The sequence below is a fragment of the Dromiciops gliroides genome, chromosome 1, assembly GCF_019393635.1.
Source record: "Dromiciops gliroides isolate mDroGli1 chromosome 1, mDroGli1.pri, whole genome shotgun sequence".
Classification (NCBI taxonomy): domain Eukaryota; kingdom Metazoa; phylum Chordata; class Mammalia; order Microbiotheria; family Microbiotheriidae; genus Dromiciops; species Dromiciops gliroides.
The window spans coordinates 246,083,826-246,092,795 of NC_057861.1; the positions used below are offsets into that span (position 1 = coordinate 246,083,826).

Below are 8,970 nucleotides of genomic sequence, written 5' to 3' on the forward strand. Positions count from 1 at the left end.
CTCCAAAATCTCCAGATAGGGAGGGTGCTCACCTCAGAATACCTCAGCATTTTTAACTTGGCTGTACTACTTTGGGATATTTCTGACTTCTCAATCTCTGACTTGAATATTGCCACCACTCTAATGACTTCCCCCAATAGATTATAATCTGCTTGAGGGAAGGGATCATGTTTCCTTGTGTGTATATGTGTGTGTATTTGTATCCCCTGCATATAGTGTCTTCCACTGAGTAGGAAAATATACAAATGAAATTTTTCTTAAAAACACACTAAAATAATTATTTTTAAAAAGAATACAGGCTCTCAGCTCTTTTCTCAAACTCAGTTCCAGGATCTGCTGCTTCAGGCACATCCCTGAAACAAGATGGTGAAGGTCAGAGTAAATGGATTTGGCCATATTAGAGAGGCACAGCGATAAGAGCAGGGGACAGAAGAGAGTGCAAAAGAGAGAGCAACCCCTCTCTCAGGCAGAGGTGGGTCACTGCACATTGATCCAAGCTAATTGGCCAGTCCATTGAGTGACGTGACTTGGGATCGCCTAGGTGAGTTAACTTCCTTTAAGTAGTCAGGAAGGTAATCTACATTCCCTTTGCAATTCTCCTGACTCTAAGCTGGCTTTAAAAGAGTTCAAGCAAGGCTCCCTGGTTAGGGGGCCTCTGGGCCCACCTAAAACCCATTATTTTCTCACAATATACTCAGTTTATATATACTTATATATATATTCAGTATATATGTAGAGTATATATACTGAGTATAGATATATGTGTGCGTATATATATTCAGTATATATATGTATGTATGTATGTATGTATATATATACACACACATATACTCAGTATATATATATACATATATATAAACACACACATACATATATATGTGTGTGTGTGTGTGTGTGTGTGTGTGTGTGTGTATAGATATATAGATATATATATATATATACTCAGTAGATAGATAGAAAGACAAATAGATAGATAGAAAGAGCAGTTAAGTGATTTGCCCAGGGTTACACACATAGTAAGTGTCTGAGGTGAGATTAGAATTTAGGTCCTTCTGACTCTGGGTCCAGTGCTCTATCCACTGTACCACCTAGTTGCCCTCATGAAAGTGATGAAGCAAGCAACAGAGTGAACCTTAAAGGGCATCTTGAACAACACAGAGGACCAGGTTATATCCTGTGATTTTAACAGCAACATTCATTCTTTTACCTTTGATGATGACGCTGCATTGTCTTCAATGACTGTTTTGTCAAACTTATTTCCTGGTTTGATAATGAGTAGGTTTATAGCAACTATGTAGCAGACCTCATGGTCTATCTACATGGGGATAAAATAGAAAGCTATGGATCTTCATCCCCAGCCAAAAAAGGAGTTCTACCACTGGGGAGCCCACAATCCTAACCTGTGTTCCTATACTGGGGATCCCATGGCTCATTCACATCCTTGTCCCTAGCCCCCCTGTAGTAGAAGGAAGAAACCTAGAGTCATCCTATATTATGGACCAACAATAAAGTTACCATATTCAGTGACAAAAAAAAGAAAAAAAGAAAAAAATGCATTTAGTTTATTTCAATTAGGCAAAGCCAAGGTGATGGATAAAAGGCAGTGACTTGCTGAGCTCTCCCTTAAACCACTCTGAACATCTTTAAATAATGTCAGAAAACAATTCCTAGAGTGGCAGAAAACACAAAAGGAAGAGGTGAAATAATTTTCCAGACAACAACAAATTAAATGGTCAGCAGGAAAGGTCTGTTGTACCAGGGTAAGAGTTGTTAATATAAATGTATAGATCACCTAAATTTGATGGAGCTGCCTTATTATCGGAATGGATTTTATGAGACCCTGGATTAATAGGAACAAAATGCCCTTCATTCAAAGACTTCAGACTGAAACCAGACAGTCCTATTTACTTTCTCCAAGAGAATAAACAAATTAAAATGGCCTTTTGAAATTCTTATTCACTATCTGCTTTCACAAGAAAGTGAATAGATCTTATTCTTCTCCTGATCAATTGTCTAGACCTCCTTGTCTTTGATAGTTTCCCTCCTGACTCCACATAATCTAACCATAGCATCTGCTTTAAATTGAGCTGTTAAACTTATTTGTATTGTTTAACTGATTTACATTTGTAGTCTTTACTTTGGGTTGATTTGTATCATGACAATGAAGTTATTCTGTAACCTGTGAGCCAAGAAACCTTAAAAACCCTTAGAAAGAAGGGGAGCAGGTAGATTCAGGAGGACCTGAGTTCAAATCCAGCCTCAGACCCTTGACACTTACTAGCTGTGTGACCCTGGGCAAGTCACTTAACCCCAATTGCCTCACCAAAAAAAATAAAAGAAAGAAGGGGAGCTCTGAGCTCCCTTATGAGGAAGGGGGGTCTCCAGCATGATCATGCTATATTTCTTCTTGGGACAAAAATAAATTGTTATTTTTTTTTCTGTCTGTCTATGATCTGGTTTTGGGAGGGGATTTGTTTTCTCTGTTCTGGGTTTTTGTAGGAGGACAGGTATGGAAACAAATTGTAGGAGATATAAGATATTATAATTTCTCTGATCTGTTTATTAATTTTGTAGGAGAGATTAAAGATTAATTTCTTTGATCTGTTTGTAGGAGACAGGCAAAAATAAGCTATGTATTTTAATATTCAACAGAGTAGAGCACAGTCCAGCAAAGGCTGTGTCAGCACAGACCTGGCCCTAGCAAACAAGGAGCAGCCTTAGTAACCACTGAATCAGTAGCAGCAGCAGCTGCTTCCAGAGCTCTCAGCCTACATGGTAAGAGTGTTGAACAACTGATCAGAGATTATAGGGGTTTCTTTGCTGGCACTGGGGGCAGAACTCTGTTGCTTTGCCCATACTCATATCCAGGTCACAGTCCTGGGTGGCAGTCCCAGGGTAAGGAAGACCAGAGCGTACCAGACCAGGCACATCAGAACTTGTGGCCTAATAGGTGCTGGGATCCTCCTCATACTTCTAGGGCAGAAAAAAAGGCCTTGTGATGTGTAACAGATCAGAGCACCCAGTAGTAAAGTAGTAAACACAACTCTCCTTGAATCACACCACCTTGCACCCTCAGGGTTTCTGACTAAAAGAGAAGCAATTGCTATTTAAGACCACTCTGGGCCATCCAGAGGCCAAACAATGGCCAAATGTGACTTAGGCTGGGACCTATTGTGGGCCAGTCAGTGAGAGACAGAGTTATTTGGGTTTAAGGAGTGGTCCTTTTGAAGAAATCTAGCACATCTTGTGACAATTTTTGAGGTGTCCACAAACATATTCCTGTAGACTGTTAATATGAATATATGGATCACCTGGATGTCCTCATGCTTGCTAAACCCTTTTTTGGAATCCCGTATTCTTATCATGATGTTTCTGTATTTCCTCCATACTTGTTATAACTGAAATTGTTAAACTGCTTTTGCTTCTGGGTTGAATTTATCATACTATTGAAACTGATAACACTCTGGACAAAATAACCTTATATATCCTCAGAAAGAGGGAGTCCCCACGCTCCCTTCTCGTGAGGGGGACTCCAATATGATCATGTTTTCTTGCTTCATGGGACAAAATAAATTGGTATTATGTCTTTCCTGAATGTCTCTGATCTGTTTTTATCGTTTAGGAGATATTATGTTCTCTGATCTGGTTTATACTGTAGGAGACATTATATTCTCTGATGTGGTTTTGTTCCATAGCAGACATGTCTGATGTGTTTTTTTGTTTTTGTGTTTGTTTTTGGATTTTTATTTGTAGGAAATATTATAAAATTAATTCCTCTGATCTGTTTATTATATTTTTGCAGGTGGCAGGCAGATTTAAAAAAATATATATTTTTCAACAGGACAGAATGCACACAAATAAGGGTATGATTGCCTATATGGAGAGAGGGAGAGAAAGAAAAAGGGAAGGGAAGGGTAGGGGAGGGCAGTGGAGGGGAGAAGACAGGAAGGGGAGGGGAGGGAAAGTATTAAATTGGCTAATAGTATAGCAAAAGAGACATTATCGCACTGTTTTTGGAGTTTTGAATTGATTCAACCATTCCATAGAGCAATTTGGAACTATGCCCAAAGGGCTATAAAACCATGCACATCCTCTGATCTAGCAATACCAGTACTAGGCTGGGCAGTGAGGTGGCATAGTGGATAAAGCACTGGCCCTAGAGTCAAGAGGAACTAAGTTCAAATCTTGCTTAAGGCACTTACTAGCTGTGTGACCCTGGGTAAATCAATTAACCCTAATTGACTTAAAGATTGGGGGCCATCTCCAGTCATCCTGATATGTATCTTGTCACTGGACCCACATAGCTCTGGAAAAGAGAGTGAGGTTCTTGACTATGAATAGCCCTCTCTCAGTAAAATCCAATTCAGTGAAAGTAATGACATCATCACCTGATGTCATGGTCTTCTTTGAGAAGGACAGAAAAACAAAAACAACCATTAATAGTTGTCTATTGGAAAAAAGATTTAAGGGCAGCTAGGTGGCACAGTGGTTAAAGCACCAGCCCTGGATTCAGGAGGACCTAAGTTCAAATCCAGTTCAGACACTTCACACTTACTAGCTGTGTGAGCCTAGGCAAGTTACTTAACACTCATTGATCTGCAAAAAAAAAAAAAAGACATTTGAAAAAAGAAAAAGGACATATATCTACAAAAATATTTATATCATCTCTTTTTACATTGGCAAAGAATTGGAAATTGAGGAGAATGCCCATAAATTGGGGAATAGCTGAACAAATTATGGCATATGTTACTATGGTGCTATAAGACATGATGAGCAGGATGCTCTCAGAAAAGCCTGGACAGACTTATGGGAGTTGATGCAAAGTGAAATATGCTATGTACAAACTAACAATATTGTAAGATGATCAGCTGTGAATGACTTAACTGTTCCCAGAAATACAATGATCCAAGATAATTCTGAAGGACTTATGATGAAAAATATTATCTGTCCCCAGACAAAGAACTGATGATGTCTGAATACAGATTGAAGCATACTTGTTATTTATTTCATTTTTCTTGAAGATTTTTTGTCCATGTTTTCTGTCACAACATTACTAACATGAAAGCATGACTATATGTGCATAGCCTCTATCAAATTGCTTACTTTTTCAATGAGGGAGGTGGGGAAGAAGGGAGAAAATTGAGTACTCAAAGTTTTAAAAAATGTTAATTTTTTACATATAATTGGGGCAAAAATAAAATACTAGATATAAAAAAGAACAAAAAAGCTTATTTCAATTAGAGCTTATGTTGTAGTTTGGGCCGCTAGGTGGCACTGTGGACAGAGTGCCAGCTTTAGTGAAGAAAATAAGAGTTCAAATCTTGTCTCAGACACTTCTTTTAACTCATTTCAGTCTCAGTTTCAACATTTAAATGAGAATAATAACACTTATTTCCCAAGGTTGTGTTGAGCATTAACTTAGATAATTGTAAAACACATAATGTTTCACCTGACATATAGTGTTATATAAAATGTTATTATCATTATCATTGTGATTAGACAAAGAGTTGTCTTCCGACAATTACTATCAAAGTAAATATTTGAACAAAACTCAAGATGTATTTAATATTTAGCTAAATTTCTATCTTAAAATAATAAATATATAATAAAAACTACATTGGAGTACACAAAATTTTACTCTAAAGTTGTATTTACAACTTTAGTTTTTATAATTTTGAGAGTTCTTTATTCTCTTTAATGAGGTCATAAAATTCTGATCATAAATTCTTTACGTTGTGCCATGAGCAAAATTCTCTTCACTGTTTCCATACTTAATCTATCTTGAGTCACATATGGGAAGGAAATGGCTGGCAGTTTCCAGCATTTACTTGAACACAATAAAAGAGTATCATCTTTAATATTTAGATTATGAAAACTCCACTGAAAATAAAAGAGCTTTATATTGTATTTCCTAAATAATATGAAGCACGTGTGTTTTTATTCATTTTTTTAAATTGCAGGAAATTATCCTTACTGAGAAAACACTACTTAAACTGAAAAACAGCTAGTTTGTAATCAGATTCATTCAGCAGCTTATGAAATAGACTTTAGATCATACCAAATAGGTAAATGAAACCAGACTGATGGATGAAGGGCATAAACTTTGTAGCTGCATGGGAGCTTATAAATCATCTTAGCCCAATTTCCTTTCATTTTAAAGATAATGGCATTGGTTTTCAGAGAAGTTAAATGGCTTGTCCATGGTTACCCTGGAAGTTAAAAAAGAACTGAAATTCAGACTAAATCTACATCTATCGAAATTCTGCCCATGATACCACAAATTTGGTTGAATTTGCTTGCTGTGGAAACCATGGTTTGTGTGTGTGTGTGTGAGAGAGAGAGAGAGAGAGACCTTTTGGACCAGTGTTTTAAAATGCATAAAATAATTTACATAGAATTAAAATAAATTCAATTATATTGAACTGTAGTTATAAAAAAATTAAATATATAGGCCCCAGGTTCAGAACCCCTGATTTTGTGGGATCTATTACTCTAACAGAGTAATGTTTAATGCCAAAGATTTATTTTCAAGGTTTACTTAGAATTGTACCTAGTCAACCAGGGCAAAGAACAAAATGGTGCAATGACTTTTTATCCTCTCCCCAATCCATCTCTTTCAGGAAAAAAAATGACTCTTTCATATGGATCATTCCAATCTTCGAAAAAACTGAATCTTGTCAGTACATGTGATAAGATATTACATTTGAGTTACAGCAACAATTAGCTATTCAGATGTAATTAAAAGCCCATAATTTTGAAGGGCCACAGTATTTTGCTTAGTTCTTTGACTTCTTATGATGAAAACTGTTATCTGTCCCCAGATATTCTAGGCCTAATGATTCCCATATTTTCCCATCAGAAAACCTTAGCAATTGACTCTCTTGTCATAAACACCAGTGAGAAAAAGACAAACATGAGATAACATCTATCCTCAAGTAATTTTTATTCTAATGGATGAGACAAAATTTATGTATATAAGTATATAAAGATTATATACAAAATGAAAAAAAATGTACTATGGGAAAGGAGGTTTCTAACAACTGGGGAGAATGGGATTAGGAAAGGCACCAAGAAGCATGTGAACTGAGATTGTAAATAAACCAGGAATTCCAAGAGATAAAGATGAGAAGGAAGTACACTCCAATTATTCTTTTTCCCCAGGAGTATACAACCTCTTGATTTCTAACTTTTAGAGGCTTTCTATCTTATAGCAATCTCTACCTGTTTCTAGTTTTGCTTACTAAACAGGTCTATTCCCTTTTCCTGATGACAGTTACACAATACCTGATCATTACAAACTTTGACCACTTACCCCCAAATCTTCCGTTTTCCAGACTAATTGTTTTTATTTTCTTCAAGAAACATTCAAATTGTATGGTCTGCTATTCTTTTTTACAACCATTCTTGTCTTTTTCAGTATATCTATTGATTTGTTCATATTCTTCCCAAAATGTGGCATCTAGAATTAAATGCAAAACAGCCATTTCTTTCTGACTAGGACAGAGGAAATGCATATTTGTACATTTCTAATGCTGTACATTATGCTTCCAGTAAAACCTTACATTGGCTTTCCACCCTCATTTTCAAGTTTATAAAGTCACAAGAATTTAAAGTTGTCATAGACCTTAGAAATTATTTCATTCAGGAGGCAGCTAGGTGGTGCAGTGGATAAAGCAACAGCTCTGGATTCAGGAGGACCTGAGTTCAAATCTGGGCCTCAGACACTTGACACTTACTAGCTGTGTGACTCTGGGCAAATCACTTAACCCTCATTGCCCTGCCCTGCCCCCCAAATTAAGTCAAATACTGTCATTTACAGATGACAATACTTTTAGAACAGTGAAGCTAAATAACTTACCAAAAATCAGTCAAGTTGGGACACATCATTTCCATGCATGTGTAACATAAGTTTAGGAGAAAGATTTAAAAAGAAAAAAACAGACCTTTTATAATGGACTCTATCCTTGATCAAGAGCCTATCATTCATTCTTGGGTCCTAAATTCTGCTGTATTCTTACACCAAATCTTATTCCCAAACCCCCTTTTCTTACTAAGCTGTTCATTTTCCATGTCTGCCTTTCTCTTTTGACTCCCTTCTGTCAATCAGCAACAGAGATGAAAACACAACACATATTCCCAAACTTTTATGTATCCTACCTAATATTATATAATGCCTTGATATGCTTTTAAGGTTCACTTGCATAGTATCATTTACACCTGATGAATTTGCATGTCATCCTTTCACAGGGGCTATAATAATCTTCTCTGTATTGTTCCAATTTTAGTATATGTCCTGCCAAAGCAAGCACCATAGTATCATTTAATCTCAAATGGACTGTGATTTTGAAGAGTGCCTTTCAAGTTAACAATTCGTGGGTCATAGAATTGAAGTTTGGAAGGGATTTTTTGCAATCACCTAGGTTCTTTACTTTGTTTTGTGTCATTGGCCCCTTTGGCATTCTGTTAGAGTCTATGGACCTCTCCTCAGAATAGATTTTTTTTGGTGGGTCAATGATGGTTAAGTGACTTGCCCAGGGTCACACAGCTAGAAAGTGTCAAGTGTCTGAGATCAGATTTGAACTCAGGTCCTCCTGAATCCAGGACCAGTGTTTTATCCAGTGCACCACCTAGCTGCCTAAAGAATAGATTTTTTTTTAAAAAAAGCAAGACAAAAATGCATAAGATTAATAAATATTAAATTAGTTATCAAAATATTTTTAAAAGTTTAGAGTTCAGGTTAAAAATTGACAAGAAGTACCAAGTTAGTTAACCCTATTTGCCTCAATTTCCTCATCTACAAAATGAGGTGGGAAAGAAAATGGCAAATCACTATATTATCTCTGCCAAGAAAACACTTAATGTGATCATGAAGAGTTGAACACCATCAAAGGACTGAATAGAACCATCTCATTTTGCAGATAAGTTCACTGTGATAAAAAATGTGAAGCACTTGGGTTTGTCTCACTTCAA

At 36.4% G+C, this 8,970-nt stretch overlaps 1 non-coding gene across 1 annotated transcript; it reads right to left on the reverse strand.

Annotated features, from left to right (window-relative positions):
- Positions 1-8,202: 8,202 nt before the first annotated feature.
- On the reverse strand, positions 8,203-8,309 carry LOC122737653. Its single transcript, XR_006354464.1, has one exon. It is a non-coding gene; the product is annotated as a U6 spliceosomal RNA (small nuclear RNA).
- Between the last annotated feature and the right edge of the window lie 661 nt (positions 8,310-8,970).